Source organism: Schistocerca serialis, chromosome 7 (genome assembly GCF_023864345.2).
Source record: "Schistocerca serialis cubense isolate TAMUIC-IGC-003099 chromosome 7, iqSchSeri2.2, whole genome shotgun sequence".
Lineage (NCBI taxonomy): Eukaryota > Metazoa > Arthropoda > Insecta > Orthoptera > Acrididae > Schistocerca > Schistocerca serialis.
In genome coordinates this window covers 633,650,073-633,677,625 of record NC_064644.1, presented here as the reverse complement: position 1 = coordinate 633,677,625, position 27,553 = coordinate 633,650,073, and positions in this window count along the sequence as shown.

The window sequence follows — 27,553 nt, the reverse complement described above, 5'->3', positions numbered from 1 at the left end:
TTATTGACGGTGAAACACAGAAATTGCATCGGAATTAAATACGAAAGGCACAACGCCGACTTAAGTACAAGAAGACTGACTCTTCTTACTGACTATGTTTTGAACCATTCCTGTGATACTAGTTATAGATTCCGATGCTTCACTTGAGGTTTACTGTATCCCTCTGTCCCTCTTATTGTCGATGAAACACAGAAATTGCATCGGAATTAAATAGAAAAGGCACAATGACGACTTAAGTACAAGAAGACTGACTCTTCTTACTGTCTATGTTATGAACCAATCCTGTGACACTAGTTGTAGATTCCGATGCTTCACTTCTGGTTTACTGTATCCCTTGGACCTTCTTATTGACGATGAAACACAGAATTTGCATCGGAATTAAATACAAAAGGCACAATGCCAACTTAAGTACAAGAAGACCAACTCTTCTTACTGTCTATGCTTTGATCCATTTCTGTGACTCTAGTTATAGATTCCCGTGCTTCACTCCAGGTTTACTGTATCCCTTGGACCTACTTATTGACGATGAAACACAGAAATTGCATCGGAATTAAATACAAAAGGCACATTGGCGACTTAAGGACAAGAAGACTGAATCTTCTTACTGACTATGTTATGAACCATTCCTGTGACACTAGTCATAGATTCCGATGCTTCACTTCATGTTTACTGTGTCTGTCTGACCCTCTTATTGACGATGAAACACAGAAATTGCATCGGAATTAAATACAAAAGGCACAATGCCGACTTAAGTACAAGAAGACTGTCTCTTCTTACTGACTATGTTTTGAACCATTCCTGTGACACTAGTTACAGATTCCGATGCTTCACTTCAGGTTTACTGTATCCCTCTGACCTTCTTATTGACGATGAAACTCAGAAATAGCATCGGAATTAAATACAAAAGGCTCAATGCCGACTTAAGTACTAGAAGACTGACTCTTCTTACTGACTATGTTTTGAACCATTCCTGTGATACTAGTTATAGATTCCGATGCTTCACTTGAGGTTTACTGTATCCCTTGGACCTTCTTATTGACGATGAAACACAGAAATTGCATCGGAATTAAATACAAAAGGCACAATGACGACTTAAGTACAAGAAGACTGACTCTTCTTACTGTCTATGTTTTGAACCAATCCTGTGACACTAGTTGTAGATTCCGATGCTTCACTTCGGGCTTACTGTATCCCTTGGACCTTCTTATTGAGGATGAAACACAGATATTGCATCGAAATTAAATACAAAAGGCACTATGCCGACTTAAGGTCAAGACGACCGACCCTTCTTACTGTCTATGCTTTGAACCATTACTGTGACTCTAGTTATAGATTCCGATGCTTCACTCCAGGTTAACTGTATCCCTTAGACCTACTTATTGACGATGAAACACAGAAATTGCATCGGAATTAAATACAAAAGGCCCAAACCCGACTTTACGACCAGAAGACTGACTCTTCTTACCGACTATGTTTTGAACCATTCCTGTGGCACTAGTTATAGATTCCGACGCGTCACTTCACGTTAACTGTATCCCATGTACCTTCTTATTGACGATGAAACACAGAAATTGCATCGGAATTAAATACAAAAGGCACAATGCCGACTGAAGTACATGAAGACCGACTCTTCTTATTGACAATGATTTGAACCATTCCTGTGATACTAGTTATAGATTCCGATGCTTCACTTCAAGTTTACTGTATCCCTTGGACCTTCTTATTGACGATGAAACACAGAAATTGCATCGGAATTAAATACAAAAGGCACAATGCCGACTTAAGTACAAGAAGACTGACTCTTCTTACTGTCTATGATTTGAACCATTCCTGTGACACTAGTTATAGATTCCGATCCTTCACTCCAGGTTTACTATATCCCTTGGACCTTCTTATTGACGATGAAACATAGAAATTGCATCGGAATCAAATACAAAAGGCACAATGCCGACTTAAGGACAAGACGACTGTCTCTTCTTACTGACTATGTTTTGAACCATTCCTGTGACACTAGTTACAGATTCCGATGCTTCACTTCAGGTTTACTGTATCCCTCTGACCTTCTTATTGACGATGAAACTCAGAAATTGCATCGGAATTAAATACAAAAGGCAAAATGCCGACTTAAGTACACGAAGACTGACTCTTCTTATTGTCTATGCTTTTAACCATTCCTGTGACACTAGTTATAGATTCCGATGCTACACTCCAGGTTTACTGTATCCCTCTGACCTTCTTATTGACGATGAAACACAGAAATTGCATCGGAATTAAATAGAAAAGGCACAATGACGACTTAAGTACAAGAAGACTGACTCTTCTTACTGACTATGTTTTGAACCATTCCTGTGATACTAGTTATAGATTCCGATGCTTCACTTGAGGTTTACTGTATCCCTCTGTCCCTCTTATTGTCGATGAAACACAGAAATTGCATCGGAATTAAATAGAAAAGGCACAATGACGACTTAAGTACAAGAAGACTGACTCTTCTTACTGTCTATGTTATGAACCAATCCTGTGACACTAGTTGTAGATTCCGATGCTTCACTTCTGGTTTACTGTATCCCTTGGACCTTCTTATTGACGATGAAACACAGAATTTGCATCGGAATTAAATACAAAAGGCACAATGCCAACTTAAGTACAAGAAGACCAACTCTTCTTACTGTCTATGCTTTGATCCATTTCTGTGACTCTAGTTATAGATTCCCGTGCTTCACTCCAGGTTTACTGTATCCCTTGGACCTACTTATTGACGATGAAACACAGAAATTGCATCGGAATTAAATACAAAAGGCACATTGGCGACTTAAGGACAAGAAGACTGAATCTTCTTACTGACTATGTTATGAACCATTCCTGTGACACTAGTCATAGATTCCGATGCTTCACTTCATGTTTACTGTGTCTGTCTGACCCTCTTATTGACGATGAAACACAGAAATTGCATCGGAATTAAATACAAAAGGCACAATGCCGACTTAAGTACAAGAAGACTGTCTCTTCTTACTGACTATGTTTTGAACCATTCCTGTGACACTAGTTACAGATTCCGATGCTTCACTTCAGGTTTACTGTATCCCTCTGACCTTCTTATTGACGATGTAACTCAGAAATAGCATCGGAATTAAATACAAAAGGCTCAATGCCGACTTAAGTACTAGAAGACTGACTCTTCTTACTGACTATGTTTTGAACCATTCCTGTGATACTAGTTATAGATTCCGATGCTTCACTTGAGGTTTACTGTATCCCTCTGTCCCTCTTATTGTCGATGAAACACAGAAATTGCATCGGAATTAAATAGAAAAGGCACAATGACGACTTAAGTACAAGAAGACTGACTCTTCTTACTGTCTATGTTTTGAACCAATCCTGTGACACTAGTTGTAGATTCCGATGCTTCACTTCGGGCTTACTGTATCCCTTGGACCTTCTTATTGAGGATGAAACACAGATATTGCATCGAAATTAAATACAAAAGGCACTATGCCGACTTAAGGTCAAGACGACCGACCCTTCTTACTGTCTATGCTTTGAACCATTACTGTGACTCTAGTTATAGATTCCGATGCTTCACTCCAGGTTTACTGTATCCCTTGGACCTTGTTATTGACGATGAAACACAGAAATTGCATCTGAATTAAATAGAAAAGGAACAATGCCGACTTAAGTACAAGAAGACTGACTCTTCGTACTGTCTATGATTTCAACCATTCCTGTGACACTAGTTATAGATTCCGATGCTTCACTTCAGGTTTACTGTTTCCCTTGGACCTTCTTATTGACGATGAATCACTGAAATTGCATCGGAATTAAATACAAAAGCCACAATGCCGACTTAAGTACAGGAAGACTGACTCTTCTTTCTGTCCATATTTAGAACCATTCCAGTGACACTAGTTATAGATTTTTAAGCTTCACTTCAGGTTTACTGTATACCTTGGACCTTCTTATTGACGATGAAACACAGAAATAGCATCGGAATTAAATAGAAAAGGCACAATGCCGACTTATGTACAAGAAGACTGACTCTTCTTACTGATTATAGTTTGAACCATTCCTGTGACACTAGTTATAGATTCCGATGCTTCACTTCAGGTTTACTGTATCCCTCTGACCTTCTTATTGACGATGAAACACAGAAATTGCATCGGAACTAAATAGAAAAGGTACAATGCCGACATAAGTACAAGAAGAATGACTCTTCTTACTGTCTATGTTTAGAACCAATCCTGTGACACTAGTTGTAGATTCCGATGCTTCACTTCAGGTTTACTGTATCCCTTGGACCTACTTATTGACGATGAAACACAGAATTTGCATCGGAATTAAATACAAAACGCACAATGCCGACTTAAGTACAAGAACACTGACTCTTCCTACTGTCTATGTTTTGAACCATTCCTGTGGCACTAGCTATAGATTCCGACGCTTCACTTCAGGTTAACTGTATCCCATTTACCTTCTTATTGACGATGAAACACAGAAATTGCATCGGAATTAAATACAAAAGGCACAATGCCGACTTAAGTACAAGAAGACTGACTCTTCCTACTGTCTATGTTTTGAACCATTCGTGTGACACTAGTTGTGGATTCCGATGCTTCACTTCAGGTTTACTGTATACCTCTGACCTTCTTATTGACGATGAAACACAGAAATGGCATCGGAATTAAATACAAAAGGCACAATGCCGACTTAAGTACAAGAAGAAAGATACTTCTTACTGTCTATGTTTTGAACCATTATTGTGACTCTAGTTGTAGATTCCGATGCTTCACTCCAGGTTTACTGTATCCCTTAGACCTACTTATTGACGATGAAACACAGAAATTGCATCGGAATTAAATACAAAAGGCACAAAGCCGACTTTACGACCAGAAGACTGACTCTTCTTACTGACTATGTTTGGAACCATTCCTGTGACACTAGTTGTAGATTCCGATGCTTCACTTCATGTTTACTGTATCTCTCTGACCCTCTTATTGACGATGAAACACAGAAATTGCATCGGAATTAAATACAAAAGGTACAATGCCGACTTAAGTACAAGAGGACTGACTCTTCTTACTGTATATGTTTGAACCATTCCTGTGACACTAGTTATAGATTCCGATGCTTCACTTCAGGTTTACTGTATCCCTCTGACCTTCTTATCGACGGTGAAACTCAGAAATTGCATCAGAATTAAATACGAAAGGCACAATGCCGACTTAAGTACAAGAAGACTGACTCTTCTTACTGACTATGTTTTGAACCATTCCTGTGACACTAGTTATAGATTCCGATGCTTCACTTGAGGTTTACTGTATCCCTCTGACCCTCTTATTGACGATGAAACACAGAAAATGCATCGGAATTAAATAGCAAAGGCACAATGCCGACTTAAGTACAAGAAGACTGACTCTTCTTACTGTCTATGTTTTGAACCAATCCTGTGACACTAGTTGTAGATTCCGATGCTTCACTTCAGGTTTACTGTATCCCTTGGACCTTCTTATTGACGATGAAACACAGAAATTGCATCGGAATTAAATACAAAAGGCACAATGCCGACCTAAGTACAAGAACACTGACTCATGCTACTGTCTATGTTTTGAACCATTCCTGTGGCACTAGTTATAGATTCCGACGCTTCACTTCACGTTAACTGTATCCCTTGTACCTTCTTATTGACGATGAAACACAGACATTGCATCGGAATTAAAAACAAAAGGCTCAATGCCGACTTAAGTACAAGAAGACTGACTCTTCTTAATGACTATGTTTTGAACCATTCCATTGACACTAGTTACAGATTCCGATGCTTCACTCCAGGTTTACTGTATCCCTTGGACCTTCTTATTGACGATGAAACACAGAAATTGCATCGGAATTAAATAGAAAAGGCCGAATGCCGACTTAAGTACAAGAAGACTGACTCTTCTTACTGACTATGTTTTGAACCATTCCTGTGACACTAGTTATAGATTCCGATGCTACACTCCAGGTTTTCTGTATCCCTCTGACCTTCTTATTGACGATGAAACACAGAAATTGCATCCGAATTAAATAGAAAAGGCACAATGCCGACTTAAGTACAAGAAGGCTGACTCTTCTTACTGTCTATGATTTGAACCTTTCCTGTGACACTAGTTATAGATTCCGATGCTTCACTCCAGGTTTACCGTATCCCTTGGACCTTCTTATTGACGATGAAACACAGAAACTGCATCGGAATTAAATAGAAAAGGCACAATGCCGACCTAAGTACAAGAACACTGACCGTTCTTACTGATTATAGTTTGAACCATTCCTGTGACACTAGTTATAGATTCCGATGCTTCACTCCAGGTTTACTGTATCCCTTGGACCTTCTTATTGACGATGAAACACAGAAACTGCATCGGAATTATATAGAAAAGGCACAATGCCGACCTAAGTACAAGAAGACTGACTCTTCTTACTGATTATAGTTTGAACCATTCCTGTGACACTAGTTATAGATTCCGATGCTTTACTTCAGGTTTACTGTATACCTTGGACCTTCTTATTGACGATGAAACACAGAAATTGCATCGGAATTAAATACAAAAGGCACAATGCCGACTTAAGTACAAGAAGACTGACTCTTCCTACTGTCTATGTTTTGAACCATTCCTGTGACACTAGTTGTGGATTCCGATGCTTCACTTCAGGTTTACTGTATACCTCTGACCTTCTTATTGACGATGAAACACAGAAATTGCATCGGAATTAAATACAAAAGGCACAATGCCAACTTAAGGACAAGAAGACTGACTCTTCTTACTGACTTTGTTTTGAACCATTCCTGTGACACTAGTTATACATTCCGATGCTTCACTCCAGGTTTACTGTATCCCTTGGACCTTGTTATTGACGATGAAACACAGAAATTGAATCTGAATTAAATAGAAAAGGAACAATGCCGACTTAAGTACAAGAAGACTGACTCTTCGTACTGTCTATGGTTTGAACCATTACTGTGACACTAGTTATAGATTCCGATGCTTCACTTCAGGTTTACTGTTTCCCTTGGACCTTCTTATTGACGATGAATCACTGAAATTGCATCGGAATTAAATACAAAAGCCACAATGCCGACTTAAGTACAGGAAGACTGACTCTTCTTACTGTCTATATTTAGAACCATTCCAGTGACACTAGTTATAGATTTTTAAGCTTCACTTCAGGTTTACTGTATCCCTTGGACCTTCTTATTGGCGATGAAACACAGAAATTGCATCGGAATTAAACAGAAAAGGCCGAATGCCGACTTAAGTACAAGAAGACTGACTCTTCTTACTGACTATGCTTTGAACCATTCCTGTGAAACTAGTTATAGATTCCGATGCTTCACTTCAGGTTTACTGTATCCCTTGGACCTTCTTATTGACGATGAAACACAGAAATTGCAATGGAATTAAATACAAAAGGCAAAATGCCGACTTAAGTACACGAAGACTGACTCTTCTTATTGTCTATGCTTTGAACCATTCCTGTGACACTAGTTATAGATTCCGATGCTACACTCCAGGTTTACTATACCCCTCTGACCTTCTTATTGACGATGAAACACAGAAATTGCATCGGAATTAAATAGAAAAGGCACAATGCCGACTTAAGTACAAGAATGCTGACTCTTCTTACTGTCTATGATTTGAACCTTTCCTGTGACACTAGTTATAGATTCCGATGCTTCACTCCAGGTTTACTGTATCCCTTGGACCTTCTTATTGACGATGAAACACAGAAACTGCATCAGAATTAAATAGAAAACGCACAATGCCGACTTAAGTACAAGAAGACTGACTCTTCTTATTGTCTATGTTTTGAACCATTCCTGTGGCGCTAGTTAAAGATTCCGATGCTTCACTTCAGGTTTACTGTATCCCTCTGACCTTCTTATTGACGATGAAATACAGAAATTGCATCGGAATTAAATAGAAAAGGCACAATGCCGACTTAAGTACAAGAAGCCTCACTCTTCCTACTTTCTATGTTTTGAACCATTCCTGTGACACTAGTTATAGATTCCGATGCTCCACTTCAGGTTTACTGTATCCCTTGGACGTTCTTATTGACGATGAAACACAGAAATTGCATCGGAATTAAATACAAAAGGCACAATGCCAACTTAAGGACAAGAAGACTGACTCTTCTTACTGACATTGTTTTGAACCATTCCTGTGACACTAGTTATAGATTCCGATGCTTCACTCCAGATTTACTGTATCCCTTGGACCTTGTTATTGACGATGAAACACAGAAATTGAATCTGAATTAAATAGAAAAGGAACAATGCCGACTTAAGTACAAGAAGACTGACTCTTCGTACTGTCTATGATTTGAACCATTCCTGTGACACTAGTTATAGATTCCGATGCTTCACTTCAGGTTTACTGTTTCCCTTGGACCTTCTTATTGACGATGAATCACTGAAATTGCATCGGAATTAAATACAAAAGCCACAATGCCGACTTAAGTACAGGAAGACTGACTCTTCTTACTGTCTATATTTAGAACCATTCCAGTGACACTAGTTATAGATTTTTAAGCTTCACTTCAGGTTTACTGTATACCTTGGACCTTCTTATTGACGATGAAACACAGAAATTGCTTCGGAATTAAATAGAAAAGGCACAATGCCGAATTAAGTACAAGAAGACTGACTCTTCTTACTGATTATAGTTTGTACCATTCCTGTGACACTAGTTATAGATTCCGATGCTTTACTTCAGGTTTACTGTATACCTTGGACCTTCTTATTGACGATGAAACACAGAAATTGCATCGGAATTAAATACAAAAGGCTCAATGCCAACTTAAGTACAAGAAGACCACCTCTTCTTACTGTCTATGTTTTGATCCATTACTGTGACTCTAGTTATAGATTCCCGTGCTTCACTCCAGGTTTACTGTATCCCTTGGACCTACTTATTGACGATGAAACACAGAAAATGCATCAGAATTAAATACGAAAGGCACAATGGCGACTTAAGGACAAGACGTCTGGCTCTTCTTACTGACTATGTTTTGAACCAATCCTGTGACACTAGTTGTAGATTCCGATGCTTCACTTCAGGTTTACTGTATCCCTTGGACCTTCTTATTGACGATGAAACACAGAAATTGCATCGGAATTAGATACAAAAGGCACAATGCCGACTTAAGTACAAGAACACTGACTCATGCTACCGTCTATGTTTTGAACCATTCCTGTGGCACTAGTTATAAATTCCGACGCTTCACTTCACGTTAACTGTATCCCTTGTACCTTCTTATTGACGATGAAACACAGACATTGCATCGGAATTAAATACAAAAGGCACAATGCCGACTTAAGTACAAGAATACTGACTCTTCTTACTGTTAATGATTTGAACCATTCCTGTGACACTAGTTATAGATTCCGATCCTTCACTCCAGGTTTACTATATCCCTTGGACCTTCTTATTGACGATGAAACATAGAAATTGCAACGGAATTAAATACAAAAGGCACAATGCCGACTTAAGGACAAGACGTCTGGCTCTTCTTACTGACTATGTTTTGAACCATACCTGTGACACTAGTTATAAATTCCGATGTTTCACTTCAGGTTTACTGTATCCCTCTGACCTATTTATTGACGATGAAACTCAGAAATTGCATCGGAATTAAATAGAAAAGGCCGAATGGCGACTCAAGTACAAGAAGACTGACTCTTCTTACTGTCTATGTTTTGAACCATTCCTGTGACACTAGTTATAGATTCCGATGCTTCACTTCAGGTTTACTGTATCCCTTGGAACTTCTTATTGACGATGAAACACAGAAATTGCATCGGAATTAAATACAAAAGGCAAAATGTCGACTTAAGTACACGAAGACTGACTCTTCTTATTGTCTATGTTTTGAACCATTCCTGTGACACTAGTTGTGGATTCTGATGCTTCACTTCAGGTTTACTGTATACCTCTGTCCTTCTTATTGACGATGAAACACAGAAATTGCACCGGAATTAAATACAAAAGGCACAATGCCAACTTAAGGACAAGAAGACTGACTCTTCTTACTGACATTGTTTTGAACCATTCCTGTGACACTAGTTATAGATTCCGATGCTTCACTCCAGATTTACTGTATCCCTTGGACCTTGTTATTGACGATGAAACACTGATATTGAATCTGAATTAAATAGAAAAGGAACAATGCCGACTTAAGTACAAGAAGACTGACTCTTCGTACTGTCTATGTTTTGAACCATTCCTGTGACACTAGTTATACATTCCGATGCTTCACTTCAGGTTTACTGTTTCCCTTGGACCTTCTTATTGACGATGAATCACTGAAATTGCATCGGAATTAAATACAAAAGCCACAATGCCGACTTAAGTACAGGAAGACTGACTCTTCTTACTGTCTATATTTAGAACCATTCCAGTGACTCTAGTTATAGATTTTTAAGCTTCACTTCAGGTTTACTGTATACCTTGGACCTTCTTATTGACGATGAAACACAGAATTTGCTTCGGAATTAAATAGAAAAGGCACAATGCCGACTTAAGTACAAGAAGACTGACTCTCCTTACTGATTATAGTTTGTACCATTCCTGTGACACTAGTTATAGATTCCGATGCTTTACTTCAGGTTTACTGTATACCTTGGACCTTCTGATTGACGATGAAAAACAGAAATTGCATCGGAATTAAATACAAAAGGCTCAATGCCAACTTAAGTACAAGAAGACCTACTCTTCTTACTGTCTATGTTTTGATCCATTACTGTGACTCTAGTTATAGATTCCCGTGCTTCACTCCAGGTTTACTGTATCCCTTGGACCTACTTATTGACGATGAAACACAGAAAATGCATCAGAATTCAATACGAAAGGCACAATGGCGACTTAAGGACAAGAATACTGTATCTTCTTACTGACTATGTTTTGAACCATTCCTGTGACACTAGTTATAGATTCCGATACTTCACTTCATGTTTACTGTATCCCTGTGACCCTCTTATTGACGATGAAGCACAGAAATTGCATCGGAATTAAATACAAAAGTCACAATGCCGACTTAAGTACAAGAAGACTGACTCTTCTTACTGTCTATGTTTTGAACCAATCCTGTGACACTAGTTGTAGATTCCGATGCTTCACTTCAGGTTTACTGTATCCCTTGGACCTTCTTATTGACGATGAAACACAGAAATTGCATCGGAATTAAATACAAAAGGCACAATGCCGACTTAAGTACAAGAACACTGACTCATGCTACTGTCTATGTTTTGAACCATTCCTGTGGCACTAGTTATAAATTCCGACGCTTCACTTCACGTTAACTGTATCCCTTGTACCTTCTTATTGACGATGAAACACAGACATTGCATCGGAATTAAATACAAAAGGCACAATGCCGACTTAAGTACAAGAATACTGACTCTTCTTACTGTCTATGATTTGAACCATTCCTGTGACACTAGTTATAGATTCCGATCCTTCACTCCAGGTTTACTATATCCCTTGGACCTACTTATTGACGATGAAACATAGAAATTGCAACGGAATTAAATACAAAAGGCACAATGCCGACTAAAGGACAAGACGTCTGGCTCTTCTTACTGACTATGTTTTGAACCATTCCTGTGACACTAGTTATAGCTTCCGATGCTTCACTTCAGGTTTACTGTATCCCTCTGACCTTTTTATTGACGATGAAACTCAGAAATTGCATCGGAATTAAATAGAAAAGGCCGAATGGCGACTTAAGTACAAGAAGACTGACTCTTCTTACTGACTATGTTTTGAACCATTCCTGTGACACTAGTTATAGATTCCGATGCTTCACTTCAGGTTTACTGTATCCCTTGGAACTTCTTATTGACGATGAAACACAGAAATTGCATCGGAATTAAATACAAAAGGCAAAATGTCGACTTAAGTACACGAAGACTGATTTTTCTTATTGTCTATGTTTTGAACCATTCCTGTGACACTTGTTATAGATTCCGATGCTTTACTTCAGGTTTACTGTATATCTTGGACCTTCTTATTGACGATGAAACACAGAAATTCCATCGGAATTAAATACAAAATGCACAATGCCGACTTAAGTACAAGAAGACTGACTCTTCTTACTGACTATGTTTTGAACCATTCCTGTGACACTAGTTATAGATTCCGATGCTTCATTTCAGGTTTACTGTATCCCTTGGACCTTGTTATTGACGATGAAACACAGAAATTGCATCTGAATTAAATAGAAAAGGAACAATGCCGACTTAAGTACAAGACGACTGACTCTTCGTACTGTCTATGTTTTGAACCATTCCTGTGACACTAGTTATAGATTCCGATGCTTCACTTCAGGTTTACTGTTTCCCTTGCACCTTCTTATTGACGATGAATCACTGAAATTGCATCGGAAATAAATACAAAAGTCACAATGCCGACTTCAGTACAGGAAGACTGACTCTTCTTACTGTCTATATTTAGAACCATCCCAGTGACACTAGTTATAGATTTTGATGCTTCACTTCAGGTTTACTGTATCCCTTGGACCTTCTTATTGACGTTGAAACACAGAAACTGCATCGGAATTAAATAGAAAAGGCACAATGCCGACTAAAATACAAGAAGACTGACTCTTCTTACTGATTATAGTTTGAACCATTCCTGTGACACTAGTTATAGATGCCGATGCTTTACTTCAGGTTTATTGTATACTTTGGACCTTCTTATTGACGATGAAACACAGAAATTGCATCGGAATTAAATACAAAAGGCACAATGCCAACTTATGTACAAGAAGACCTACTCTTCTTACTGTCTATGTTTTGATCCATTACTGTGACCCTAGTTATAGATTCCCGTGCTTCACTCCAGGTTTACTGTATCCCTTGGACCTACTTATTGACGATGAAACCTAGAAAGTGCATCGGAATTTAATACAAAAGGCACAATGGCGACTTAAGGACAAGAAGACTGAATCTTCTTACTGTATACGTTTGAAAAATTCCATGACACTAGTTATAGATTCCGATGCTTCACTTCAGGTTTACTGTATCCCTCTGATCTTCTTATTGACGGTGAAACACAGAAATTGCATCGGAATTAAATACGAAAGGCACAATGCCGACTTCAGTACAAGAGGACTGACTCTTCTTACTGACTACGTTTTGAACCATTCCTGTGACACTAGTTATAGATTCCGATGCTTCACTTCATGTTTACTGTATCCCTCTGACCCTCTTATTGACGATGAAACACAGAAATTGCATCGGAATTAAATACAAAAGGCACAATGCCGACTTAAGTACTAGAAGACTGACTCTTCTTACTGTATATGTTTGAACCATTCCTGTGACACTAGTTATAGATTCCGATGCTTCACTTCAGGTTTACTGTATCCCTCTGACCTTCTTATTGACGGTGAAACACAGAAATTGCATCGGAATTAAATACGAAATGCACAATGCCGACTGAAGTACAAGAAGACGGTCTCTTCTTACTGACTATGTTTTGAACCATTCCTGAGTCACTAGTTATAGATTCCGGAGCTTCACTTCTGGTTTACTGTATCCCTCTGACCTTCTTATTGACGATGAAACACAGAAATTGCATCGGAATTAAATAGAAAAGGCACAATGCCGACTTAAGTACAAGAAGATTGACTCTTCATACTGTCTATGTTTTGAACCAATCCTGTGACACTAGTTGTAGATTCCGATGCTTCACTTCAGGTTTACTGTATCCCTTGGACCTACTTATTGACGATGAAACACAGAAATTGCATCGGAATTAAATTCAAAAGGCACAATGCCGACTTAAGTACAAGAACACTGACTCTTCATACTGTCTATGTTTTGAACCATTCCTGTGGCACTAGTTATAGATTCCACGCTTCACTTCAGGTTAACTGTATCCCATGTACCTTCTTATTGACGATGAAACACAGAAATTGCATCGGAATTAAATACAAAAGGCACAATGCCGACTTAAGTACAAGAGGACAGACTCTTCTTACTGTCTATACTTTCAACCATTCCAGTGACACTAGTTATAGATTCCGATGCTTCACTTCTGATTTACTGTATCCCTTGGACCTTCTTATTGACGATGAAACACAGAAATTACATCGGAATTAAATATAAAAAGCACAATGCCGACTTAAGTACAAGAAGACCGACCCTTCTTACTGTCTATCTTTTGAACCATAATTGTGAATGTAGTTATAGATTCCGATGCTTCACTCCAGGTTTACTGTATCCCTTAGAGCTACTTATGGACGATGAAATACAGATATTGCATCGGAATTAAATACAAAAGGTACAAAGCCTTCTTTACGACCAGAAGACTGACTCTTCTTACTGACTATGTTTTGAACCATTCCTGAGTCACTAGTTATAGATTCCGATGCTTCACTTCTGGTTTACTGTATCCCTCTGACCTTCTTATTGACGATGAAACACAGAAATTGCATCGGAATTAAATAGAAAGGGCACAATGCCGACTTAAGTACAAGAAGATTGACTCTTCATACTGTCTATGTTTTGAACCAATCCTGTGACACTAGTTGTAGATTCCGATGCTTCACTTCAGGTTTACTGTATCCCTTGGACCTACTTATTGACGATGAAACACAGAAAATGCATCAGAATTAAATACGAAAGGCACAATGGCGACTTAAGGACAAGACGTCTGGCTCTTCTTACTGACTATGTTTTGAACCAATCCTGTGACACTAGTTGTAGATTCCGATGCTTCACTTCAGGTTTACTGTATCCCTTGGACCTTCTTATTGACGATGAAACACAGAAATTGCATCGGAATTAAATACAAAAGGCACAATGCCGACTTAAGTACAAGAACACTGACTCATGCTACTGTCTATGTTTTGAACCATTCCTGTGGCACTAGTTATAAATTCCGACGCTTCACTTCACGTTAACTGTATCCCTTGTACCTTCTTATTGACGATGAAACACAGACATTGCATCGGAATTAAATACAAAAGGCACAATGCCGACTTAAGTACAAGAATACTGACTCTTCTTACTGTTAATGATTTGAACCATTCCTGTGACACTAGTTATAGATTCCGATCCTTCACTCCAGGTTTACTATATCCCTTGGACCTTCTTATTGACGATGAACATAGAAATTGCAACGGAATTAAATACAAAAGGCACAATGCCGACTTAAGGACAAGACGTCTGGCTCTTCTTACTGACTATGTTTTGAACCATTCCTGTGACACTAGTTATAAATTCCGATGTTTCACTTCAGGTTTACTGTATCCCTCTGACCTATTTATTGACGATGAAACTCAGAAATTGCATCGGAATTAAATAGAAAAGGCCGAATGGCGACTTAAGTACAAGAAGACTGACTCTTCTTACTGTATATGTTTGAACCACTCCTGTGACACTAGTTATAGATTCCGATGCTTCACTTCAGGTTTACTGTATCCCTCTGACCTTCTTATTGACGATGAAACACAGAAATTGCATCGGAATTAAATAGAAAAGGCACAATGCCGACTTAAGTACAAGAAGGCTGACTCTTCTTACTGTCTATGATTTGAACCTTTCCTGTGACACTAGTCATAGATTTCGATGCTTCACTCCAGGTTTACTGTATTCCTCTGTCCTTCTTATTGACGATGAAACACAGAAATTGCATCGGAATTAAATAAAAAAATACAATGCCAACTTAAGGACAAGAAGACTGACTCTTCTTACTGACATTGTTTTGAACCATTCCTGTGACTCTAATTATAGATTCCGATGCTTCACTTCAGGTTTACTGTTTCCCTTGGACCTTCTTATTGACGATGAATCACTGAAATTGCATCGGAATTAAATACAAAAGCCACAATGCCGACTTAAGTACAGGAATGCTGACTCTTCTTACTGTCTATATTTAGAACCATTCCAGTGACACTAGTTATAGATTTTTAAGCTTCACTTCAGGTTTACTGTATACCTTGGAACTTCTTATTGACGATGAAACACAGAAATTGCTTCGGAATTAAATAGAAAAGGCACAATGCCGACTTAAGTACAAGAAGACTGACTCTTCTTACTGATTATAGTTTGTACCATTCCTGTGACACTAGTTATAGATTCCGATGCTTTACTTCAGATTTACTGTATACCTTGGACCTTCTTATTGACGATGAAACACAGAAATTGCATCGGAATTAAATACAAAAGGCTCAATGCCAACTTAAGTACAAGAAGACCTACTCTTCTTACTGTCTATGTTTTGATCCATTACTGTGACTCTAGTTATAGATTCCCGTGCTTCACTCCAGGTTTACTGTATCCCTTGGACCTACTTATTGACGATGAAACACAGAAAATGCATCAGAATTAAATACGAAAGGCACAATGGCGACTTAAGGACAAGAATACTGAATCTTCTTACTGACTAAATTTTGAACCATTCCTGTGACACTAGTTATAGATTCCGATACTTCACTTCATGTTTACTGTATCCCTGTGACCCTCTTATTGACGATGAAACACAGAAATTGCATCGGAATTAAATACAAAAGGCACAATGCCGACTTAAGTACAAGAAGACTGACTCTTCTTACTGTCTATGTTTTGAACCAATCCTATGACACTAGTTGTAGATTCCGATGCTTCACTTCAGGTTTACTGTATCCCTTGGACCTTCTTATTGACGATGAAACACAGAAAATGCATCAGAATTAAATACGAAAGGCACAATGCCGACTTAAGGACAAGACGTCTGACTCTTCTTACTGACTATGTTTTGAACCATTCCTGTGACACTAATTATAGATTCCGATGCTTCACTTCAGGTATACTGTATCCCTCTGACCTTTTTATTGACGATGAAACTCAGAAATTGCATCGGAATTAAATAGAAAAGGCCGAATGGCGACTTAAGTACAAGAAGACTGACTCTTCTTACTGACTATGTTTTGAACCATTCCTGTGACACTAGTTATAGATTCCGATGCTTCACTTCAGGTTTACTGTATCCCTTGGAACTTCTTATTGACGATGAAACACAGATATTGCATCGGAATTAAATACAAAAGGCAAAATGTCGACTTAAGTACACGAAGACCGACTCTTCTTATTGTCTATGTTTTGAACCATTCCTGTGACACTTGTTATAGATTCCGATGCTTTACTTCAGGTTTACTGTATATCTTGGACCTTCTTATTGACGATGAAACACAGAAATTGCATCGGAATTAAATACAAAATGCACAATGCCGACTTAAGTACAAAAAGACTGACTCTTCTTACTGACTATGTTTTGAACCATTCCTGTGACACTAGTTATAGATTCCGATGCTTCACTCCAGGTTTACTGTATCCCTGGGACCTTGTTATTGACGATGAAACACAGAAATTGCATCTGAATTAAATAGAAAAGGAACAATGCCGACTTAAGTACAAGAAGACTGACTCTTCGTACTGTCTATGTTTTGAACCATTCCTGTGACACTAGTTATAGATTCCGATGCTTCACTTCAGGTTTACTGTTTCCCTTGCACCTTCTTATTGACGATGAATCACTGAAATTGCATCGGAAATAAATACAAAAGTCACAATGCCGACTTCAGTACAGGAAGACTGACTCTTCTTACTGTCTATATTTAGAACCATCCCAGTGACACTAGTTATAGATTTTGATGCTTCACTTCAGGTTTACTGTATCCCTTGGACCTTCTTATTGACGATGAAACACAGAAACGGCATCGGAATTAAATAGAAAAGGCACAATGCCGACTTAAATACAAGAAGACTGAGTCTTCTTACTGATTATAGTTTGAACCATTCCTGTGACACTAGTTATAGATGCCGATGCTTTACTTCAGGTTTATTGTATACCTTGGACCTTCTTATTATCGATGAAACACAGAAATTGCATCGGAATTAAATACAAAAGGCACAATGCCAACTTATGTACAAGAAGACCTACTCTTCTTACTGTCTATGTTTTGATCCATTACTGTGACTCTAGTTATAGATTTCCGTGCTTCACTCCAGGTTTACTGTATCCCTTGGACCTACTTATTGACGATGAAACACAGAAATTGCATCGGAATTTAATACAAAAGGCACAATGGCGACTTAAGGACAAGAAGACTGAATCTTCTTACTGTATACGTTTGAAAATTTCCTGTGACACTAGTTATAGATTCCGATGCTTCACTTCAGGTTTACTGTATCCCTCTGATCTTCTTATTGACGGTGAAACACAGAAATTGCATCGGAATTAAATACGAAAGGCACAATGCCGACTTCAGTACAAGAGGACTGACTCTTCTTACTGACTACGATTTGAACCATTCCTGTGACACTAGTTATAGATTCCGATGCGTCACTTCATGTTTACTGTATCCCTCTGACCCTCTTATTGACGATGAAACACAGAAATTGCATCGGAATTAAATACATAAGGCACAATGCCGACTTAAGTACAAGAAGACTGACTCTTCTTACTGTATATGTTTGAACCATTCCTGTGACACTAGTTATAGATTCCGATGCTTCACTTCAGGTTTACTGTATCCCATGGACCTACTTATTGACGATGAAACACAGAAATTGCATCGGAATTAAATACAAAAGGCACAATGCCGACTTAAGTACAAGAACACTGACTCTTCCTACTGTCTATGTTTTGAACCATTCCTGTGGCACTAGTTATAGATTCCACGCTTCACTTCAGGTTAACTGTATCCCATGTACCTTCTTATTGACGATGAAACACAGAAATTGCATCGGAATTAAATACAAAAGGCACAATGCCGACTTAAGTACAAGAGGACTGACTCTTCTTACTGTCTATACTTTCAACCATTCCAGTGACACTAGTTATAGATTCCGATGCTTCACTTCTGGTTTACTGTATCCCTTGGACCTTCTTATTGACGATGAAACACAGAAATTGCATCGGAATTAAATATAAAAGGCACAATGCCGACTTAAGTACAAGAAGACCGACCCTTCTTACTGTCTATCTTTTGACCCATTATTGTGACTCTAGTCATAGAGTCCGATGCTTCACTCCAGGTTTACTGTATCCCTTAGAGCTACTTATTGACGATGAAACACAGATATTGCATCGGAATTAAATACAAAAGGCACAAAGCCTTCTTTACGACCAGAAGACTGACTCTTCTCACTGACTATGTTTTGAACCATTCCAGTGACCCTAGTTATAGATTCCGATGCTTCACTTCATGTTTACTGTATCCCTCTGACCCTCTTATTGACGATGAAACACAGAAATTGCATCGCAATTAAATACAAAATGTACAATGCCGACTTAAGTACAAGAAGATTGACTCTTCTTACTGTCTATGTTTTGAACCAATCCTGTGACACTAGTTGTAGATTCCGATGCTTCACTTCAGGTTTACTGTATCACTTGGACCTTCTTATTGACGATGAAACACAGAAATTGCATCGGAATTAAATACAAAAGGCACAATGCCGACTTAAGTACAAGAACACTGACTCTTGCTACTGTCTATGTTTTGAACCATTCCTGTGGCACTAGTTATAGATTCCGACGCTTCACTTCACGTTAACTGTATCCCTTGGACCTTCTTATCGACGATGAAACACAGAAATTGCATCGGTATTAAATACAAAAGGCACAATGCCGACTTAAGTACAAGAACACTGACTCTTGCTACTGTCTATGTTTTGAACCATTCCTGTGGCACTAGTTATAGATTCCGACGCTTCACTTCACGTTAACTGTATCCCTTTTACCTTCTTATTGACGATGAAACACAGAAATAACATCGGGATTAAATACAAAAGGCACAATGCCGACTTAAGTACATGAAGACCGACTCTTCTTATTGACAATGATTTGAACCATTCCTGTGATACTAGTTATAGATTCCGATGCTTCACTTCAGGTTTACAGTATCCCTTGGACCTTCTTATTGACGATGAAACACAGAAATTGCATCGGAATTAAATACAAAATGCACAATGCCGACTTAAGTACAAGAAGACTGATTGTTCTTACTGTTTATGATTTGAACCATTCCTGTGACACTAGTTATGGATTCCGATCCTTCACTCCAGGTTTACTATATCCCATGGACCATCTTATTGACGATGATGCATAGAAATTGCATCGGAATTAAATACAAAAGGCACATTGCCGACTTAAGGACAAGACGACTGATTCATCTTACTGACCATGATTTGAACCATTCCTGTGACACTAGTTATAGATTCCGATGCTTCACTTCAGGTTTACTGTATCCCTCTGACCTTCTTATTGACGATGAAACTCAGAAATAGCAATGGAATTAAATACACAAGGCTCAATGCCGACTTAAGTACAAGAAGACTGACTCTTCTTAATGTCTATGTTCTGAACCATTCCATTTTCACTAGTTACAGATTCCGATGCTTCGCTCCAGGTTTACTGTGTCCCTTGGACCTTCTTATTGACGATGAAACACAGAAATTGCATCGGAATTAAATAGAAAAGGCCCAATGCCGACTTAAGTACAAGAAGACTGACTCTTCTCACTGACTATGTTTTGAACCATTCCAGTGACCCTAGTTATAGATTCCGATGCTTCACTTCATGTTTACTGTATCCCTCTGACCCTCTTATTGACGATGAAACACAGAAATTGCATCGCAATTAAATACAAAATGTACAATGCCGACTTAAGTACAAGAAGATTGACTCTTCTTACTGTCTATGTTTTGAACCAATCCTGTGACACTAGTTGTAGATTCCGATGCTTCACTTCAGGTTTACTGTATCACTTGGACCTTCTTATTGACGATGAAACACAGAAATTGCATCGGAATTAAATACAAGAGGCACAATGCCGACTTAAGTACAAGAACACTGACTCTAACTACTGTCTATGTTTTGAACCATTCCTGTGGCACTAGTTATAGATTCCGACGCTTCACTTCACGTTAACTGTATCCCTTGGACTTTCTTATCGACGATGAAACACAGAAATTGCATCGGTATTAAATACAAAAGGCACAATGCCGACTTAAGTACAAGAACACTGACTCTTGCTACTGTCTATGTTTTGAACCATTCCTGTGGCACTAGTTATAGATTCCGACGCTTCACTTCACGTTAACTGTATCCCTTTTACCTTCTTATTGACGATGAAACACAGAAATTGCATCGGTATTAAATACAAAAGGCACAATGCCGACTTAAGTACATGAAGACCGACTCTTCTTATTGACAATGATTTGAACCATTCCTGTGATACTAGTTATAGATTCCGATGCTTCACTTCAGGTTTACTGTATCCCTTGGACCTTCTTATTGACGATGAAACACAGAAATTGCATCGGAATTAAATACAAAAGGCACAATGCCGACTTAAGTACAAGAAGACTGATTGTTCTTACTGTTTATGATTTGAACCATTCCTGTGACACTAGTTATGGATTCCGATCCTTCACTCCAGGTTTACTATATCCCATGGACCATCTTATTGACGATGATGCATAGAAATTGCATCGGAATTAAATACAAAAGGCACATTGCCGACTTAAGGACAAGACGACTGATTCATCTTACTGACCATGTTTTGAACCATTCCTGTGACACTAGTTATAGATTCCGATGCTTCACTTCAGGTTTACTGTATCCCTCTGACCTTCTTATTGACGATGAAACTCAGAAATAGCATCGGAATTAAATACACAAGGCTCAATGCCGACTTAAGTACAAGAAGACTGACTCTTCTTAATGTCTATGTTCTGAACCATTCCATTGACACTAGTTACAGATTCCGATGCTTCGCTCCAGGTTTACTGTGTCCCTTGGACCTTCTTATTGACGATGAAACACAGAAATTGCATCGGAATTAAATAGAAAAGGCCCAATGCCGACTTAAGTACAAGAAGACTGACTCTTCTTACTGTCTATGTTTTGAACCATTCCTGTGACACTAGTTATAGATTCCGATGCTACACTCCAGGTTTACTGTATCCCTCTGACCTACTTATTGACGATGAAACACTAAAATTGCATCGGAATTAAATAGAAAAGGCACAATGCCGACTTTAGTACAAGAAGACTGATTCTACTTACTGTCTATGATTTGAACCATTCCTGTGACACTAGTTATAGATTCCGATGCTTCACTCCACGTTTACTGTATCCCTTGGACCTTCTTATTGACGATGAAACACAGAAACTGCATCGGAATTAAATAGAAAAGGCACAATGCCGACTTAAGTACAAGAAGACTGACTCTTCCTACTGTCTATGTTTTGAACCATTCCTGTCACACTAGTTTATGATTCCGGTGCTTCACTTCAGGTTTACTGTATTCCTCTGACCTTCTTATTGACGATGAAACACAGAAATTGATCGGAATTAAATACAAAAGGCACAATGCCAACTTAAGGACAAGAAGACTGACTCTTCTTACTGACTATTTTTTGAAACCATCCTGTGACACTAGTTATAGATTCCGATGCATCACTCCAGGTTTACTGTATCCCTTGGACCTTGTTATTGACGATGAAACACAGAAATTGCATCTGACTTAAATAGAAAAGGAACTATAGCGACTTAAGTACAAGAAGACTGACTCTTCGTAATGTCTATGTTTTGAACCATTCCTGTGTGACTAGTTATAGATTCCGATGCTTCACTTCAGGTTTACTGTTTCCCTTGGACCTTCTTATTGACGATGAATCACTGAAATTGCATCGGAATTAAATACAAAAGCCACAATGCCGACTTAAATACAGGAAGACTTACTCTTCTTACTGTCTATATTTAGAACCATTCCAGTGACACTAGTTATAGATTCCGATGCTTTACTTCAGGTTTACTGTATCCCTTGGACCTTCTTATTGACGATGAAACACAGGAACTGCATCGGAATTAAATAGAAAAGTCACAATGCCGACTTAAGTACAAGAAGACTGACTCTTCTTAATGACTATGTTTTGAACCATTCCTGTGACACTAGTTATAGATTCCGATGCTTCACTTCAGGTTTACTGTATCCCTTGGACCTTCTTATTGACGATGAAACACAGAAATTGCATCGGAATTAAATACAAAAGGCACAATGCCGACTTAAGTACAAGAAGACTGATTGTTCTTACTGTTTATGATTTGAACCATTCCTGTGACACTAGTTATGGATTCCGATCCTTCACTCCAGGTTTACTATATCCCATGGACCATCTTATTGACGATGATGCATAGAAATTGCATCGGAATTAAATACAAAAGGCACATTGCCGACTTAAGGACAAGACGACTGATTCATCTTACTGACCATGTTTTGAACCATTCCTGTGACACTAGTTATAGATTCCGATGCTTCACTTCAGGTTTACTGTATCCCTCTGACCTTCTTATTGACGATGAAACTCAGAAATAGCATCGGAATTAAATACACAAGGCTCAATGCCGACTTAAGTACAAGAAGACTGACTCTTCTTAATGTCTATGTTCTGAACCATTCCATTGACACTAGTTACAGATTCCGATGCTTCGCTCCAGGTTTACTGTGTCCCTTGGACCTTCTTATTGACGATGAAACACAGAAATTGCATCGGAATTAAATAGAAAAGGCCCAATGCCGACTTAAGTACAAGAAGACTGACCCTTCTTACTGTCTATGTTTTGAACCATTCCTGTGACACTAGTTATAGATTCCGATGCTACACTCCAGGTTTACTGTATCCCTCTGACCTACTTATTGACGATGAAACACTAAAATTGCATCGGAATTAAATAGAAAAGGCACAATGCCGACTTTAGTACAAGAAGACTGATTCTACTTACTGTCTATGATTTGAACTTTTCCTGTGACACTAGTTATAGATTCCGATGCTTCACTCCACGTTTACTGTATCCCTTGGACCTTCTTACTGACGATGAAACACAGAAACTGCATCGGAATTAAATAGAAAAGGCACAATGCCGACTTAAGTACAAGAAGACTGACTCTTCCTACTGTCTATGTTTTGAACCATTCCAGTCACACTAGTTTATGATTCCGGTGCTTCACTTCAGGTTTACTGTATTCCTCTGACCTTCTTATTGACGATGAAACACAGAAATTGATCGGAATTAAATACAAAAGGCACAATGCCAACTTAAGGACAAGAAGACTGACTCTTCTTACTGACTATTTTTTGAAACCATCCTGTGACACTAGTTATAGATTCCGATGCATCACTGCAGGTTTACTGTATCCCTTGGACCTTGTTATTGACGATGAAACACAGAAATTGCATCTGACTTAAATAGAAAAGGAACAATAGCGACTTAAGTACAAGAAGACTGACTCTTCGTAATGTCTATGTTTTGAACCATTCCTGTGACACTAGTTATAGATTCCGATGCTTCACTTCAGGTTTACTGTTTCCCTTGGACCTTCTTATTGACGATGAATCACTGAAATTGCATCGGAATTAAATACAAAAGCCACAATGCCGACTTAAGTACAGGAAGACTGACTCTTCTTACTGTCTATATTTAGAACCATTCCAGTGACACTAGTTATAGATTCCGATGCTTTACTTCAGGTTTACTGTATTCCTTGGACCTTCTTATTGACGATGAAACACAGGAACTGCATCGGAATTAAATAGAAAAGTCACAATGCCGACTTAAGTACAAGAAGACTGACTCTTCTTAATGACTATGTTTTGAACCATTCCTGTGACACTAGTTATAGATTCCGATTCTTCACTTCAGGTTTACTGTATCCCTTGGACCTTCTTATTGACGATGAAACACAGAAATTGCTTCGGAATTAAATAATAAAGGCACAATGCCGACTTAAGTACAAGAAGACTGACTCTTCTCACTGTCTATGTTTTGAACCTTTCCTGTGACTCTAGTTATAGGTTCCGATGCTTCACTCCAGGTTTACTGTATCCCTTGGACCTTCTTATTGACGATGAAACACAGAAATTGCCTTGGAATTAAGTAGAAAAGGCACAATGCCGACTTAAGTACAAGAAGACTGACTCTTCTTACTGATTATAGTTTGAACCATTCCTGTGACACTAGTTATAGATTCCGATGCTTTACTTCAGGTTTACTTTATAACTTGGACCGTCTTATGGACGATGAAACACAGAAATTGCATCGGAATTAAATACAAAAGGCACAATGCCGACTTAAGTACAAGAAGACTGACTCTTCCTACTGTCTATGTTTTGAACCATTCCTGTGACACTAGTTGTGGATTCCGATGCTTCACTTCAGGTTTACTGTATACCTCTGACCTTCTTATTGACGATGAAATACAGAAATTGCATCGGAATTAAATACAAAAGGCACAAAGCCAACTTAAGGACAAGAAGACTGACTCTTCTTACTGACTATGTTTTGAACCATTCCTGTGACACTAATTATAGATTTCGATGCTTCACTCCAGGTTTACTGTATCCCTTGGACCTTGTTATTGACGATGAAACACAGAAATTGCATCAAATTAAATAGAAAGAGGCACAATGCCGACTTAAGTACAAGAAGACTGACTCTTCTTATTGTCTATGTTTTGAACCATTCCTGTGACAGCAGTTATAGATTCCGAAGCTACACTCCAGGTTTACTGTATCTCTCTGACCTTCTTATTGACGATGAAACAGTGAAATTGCATCGGAATTAAATAGAAAAGGCACAATGAAGACTTAAGTACAAGAAGACTGACTCTTCCTACTGTCTATGTTTTGATCCATTCCTGTGACACTAGTTGTGGATTCCGATGCTTCACTTCAGGTTTACTGTTTCCCTCGGACCTTCTTATTGACGATGAATCACTGAAATAGCATCGGAATTAAAACCAAAAGCCACAATGGGGACTTAAGTACAGGAAGACTGACTCTTCTTACTGTCTATATTTAGAACCATTCCAGTGACACTAGTTATAGATTCCGATGCTTCACTTCAGGTTTACTGTATCCCTTGGACCTTCTTATAGACGATGAAACACAGAAACTGCATCGGAATTAAATAGAAAAGGCACAATGCCGACTTAAGTACAAGAAGACTGACTCTTCTTACTGATTATAGTTTAAACCATTCCTGCGACGCTAGTTATAGATTCCGATGCTTTACTTCAGGTTTACTGTTTACCTTGGTCCTTCTTATTGACGATGAAACACAGAAATTGCATCGGAATTAAATAGAAAAGGCACATTGCCGACTTGAGTGCAAGAAGACTGAATCTTCTTACTGACTATGTTTGAACCATTCCTGTGACACTAGTTATAGGTTCCGATGCTTCACTTCAGGTTTACTGTATCCCTTGGACCTTCTTATTGACGATGAAACACAGAAATTGCATCCGAATTAATTAGAAAAGGCACAATGCCGACTTGAGTACAAGAAGACTGACTCTTCTGACTGTCTATGTTTTGAACCTTTCCTGTGACTCTAGTTATAGATTCCGATGCTTCACTTCAGTTTTACTGTATCCCTTGGACCTTCTAATTTACGATGAAACACAGAAATTGCATTGGAATTAAGTAGAAATGGCACAATGCCGACTTAAGTACAAGATAACAGACTCTTCTTACTGATTATAGTTTGAACCATTCCTGTGACACTAGTTATAGATTCCGATGCTTTACTTCAGGTTTACTGTATAACTTGGACCTTCTTATGGACGATGAAACACAGAAATTGCATCGGAATGAAATACAAAATGCACAATGCCGACTTAAGTACAAGAAGACTGACTCTTCCAACTGTCTATGTTTTGAACCATTCCTGTGACACTAGTTGTGGATTCCGATGCTTTACTTCAGGTTTACTGTGTACCTCTGACCTTCTTATTGACGATGAAACACAGAAATTGCATCGGAATTAAATACAAAAGGCACAAAGCCAACTTAATGACAAGAAGACTGACTCTTCTTACTGACTATGTTTTGAACCATTGCTGTGACACTAGTTATATATTCCGATGCTTCACTCCAGGTTTACTGTATCCCTTGGACCTTGTTATTGACGATGAAACACAGAAATTGCATCAAATTAAATAGAAAAATGCACAATGCCGACTTAAGTACAAGAAGACTGACTCTTCGTACTGTCTATATTTTGAACCATTCCTATGACACTAGTTATAGATTCCGATGCTTCACTTCAGGTTTACTGTTTCCCTTGGACCTTCGTATTGACGATGAATCACAGAAATTGCTTCGGAATTAAATACAGAAGCCACAATGCCGACTTAAGTACAGTAAGACTGACTCTTCTTACTGTCTATATTTAGTACCATTCCAGTGACACTAGTTATAGGTTCCGATGCTTCACTTCAGGTTTACTGTATCCCTTGGACCTTCTTATTGACGATGAAACACAGAAATTGCATCCGAATTAAATAGAAAAGGCACAATGCCGACTTGAGTACAAGAAGACTGACTCTTCTTACTGTCTATATTTTGAACCATTCCTATGACACTAGTTATAGATTCCGATGCTTCACATCAGGTTTACTGTATCCCTCTGATCTTCTTATTGACGATGAAACACAGAATTTGCATCGGAATTAAATAGAAAAG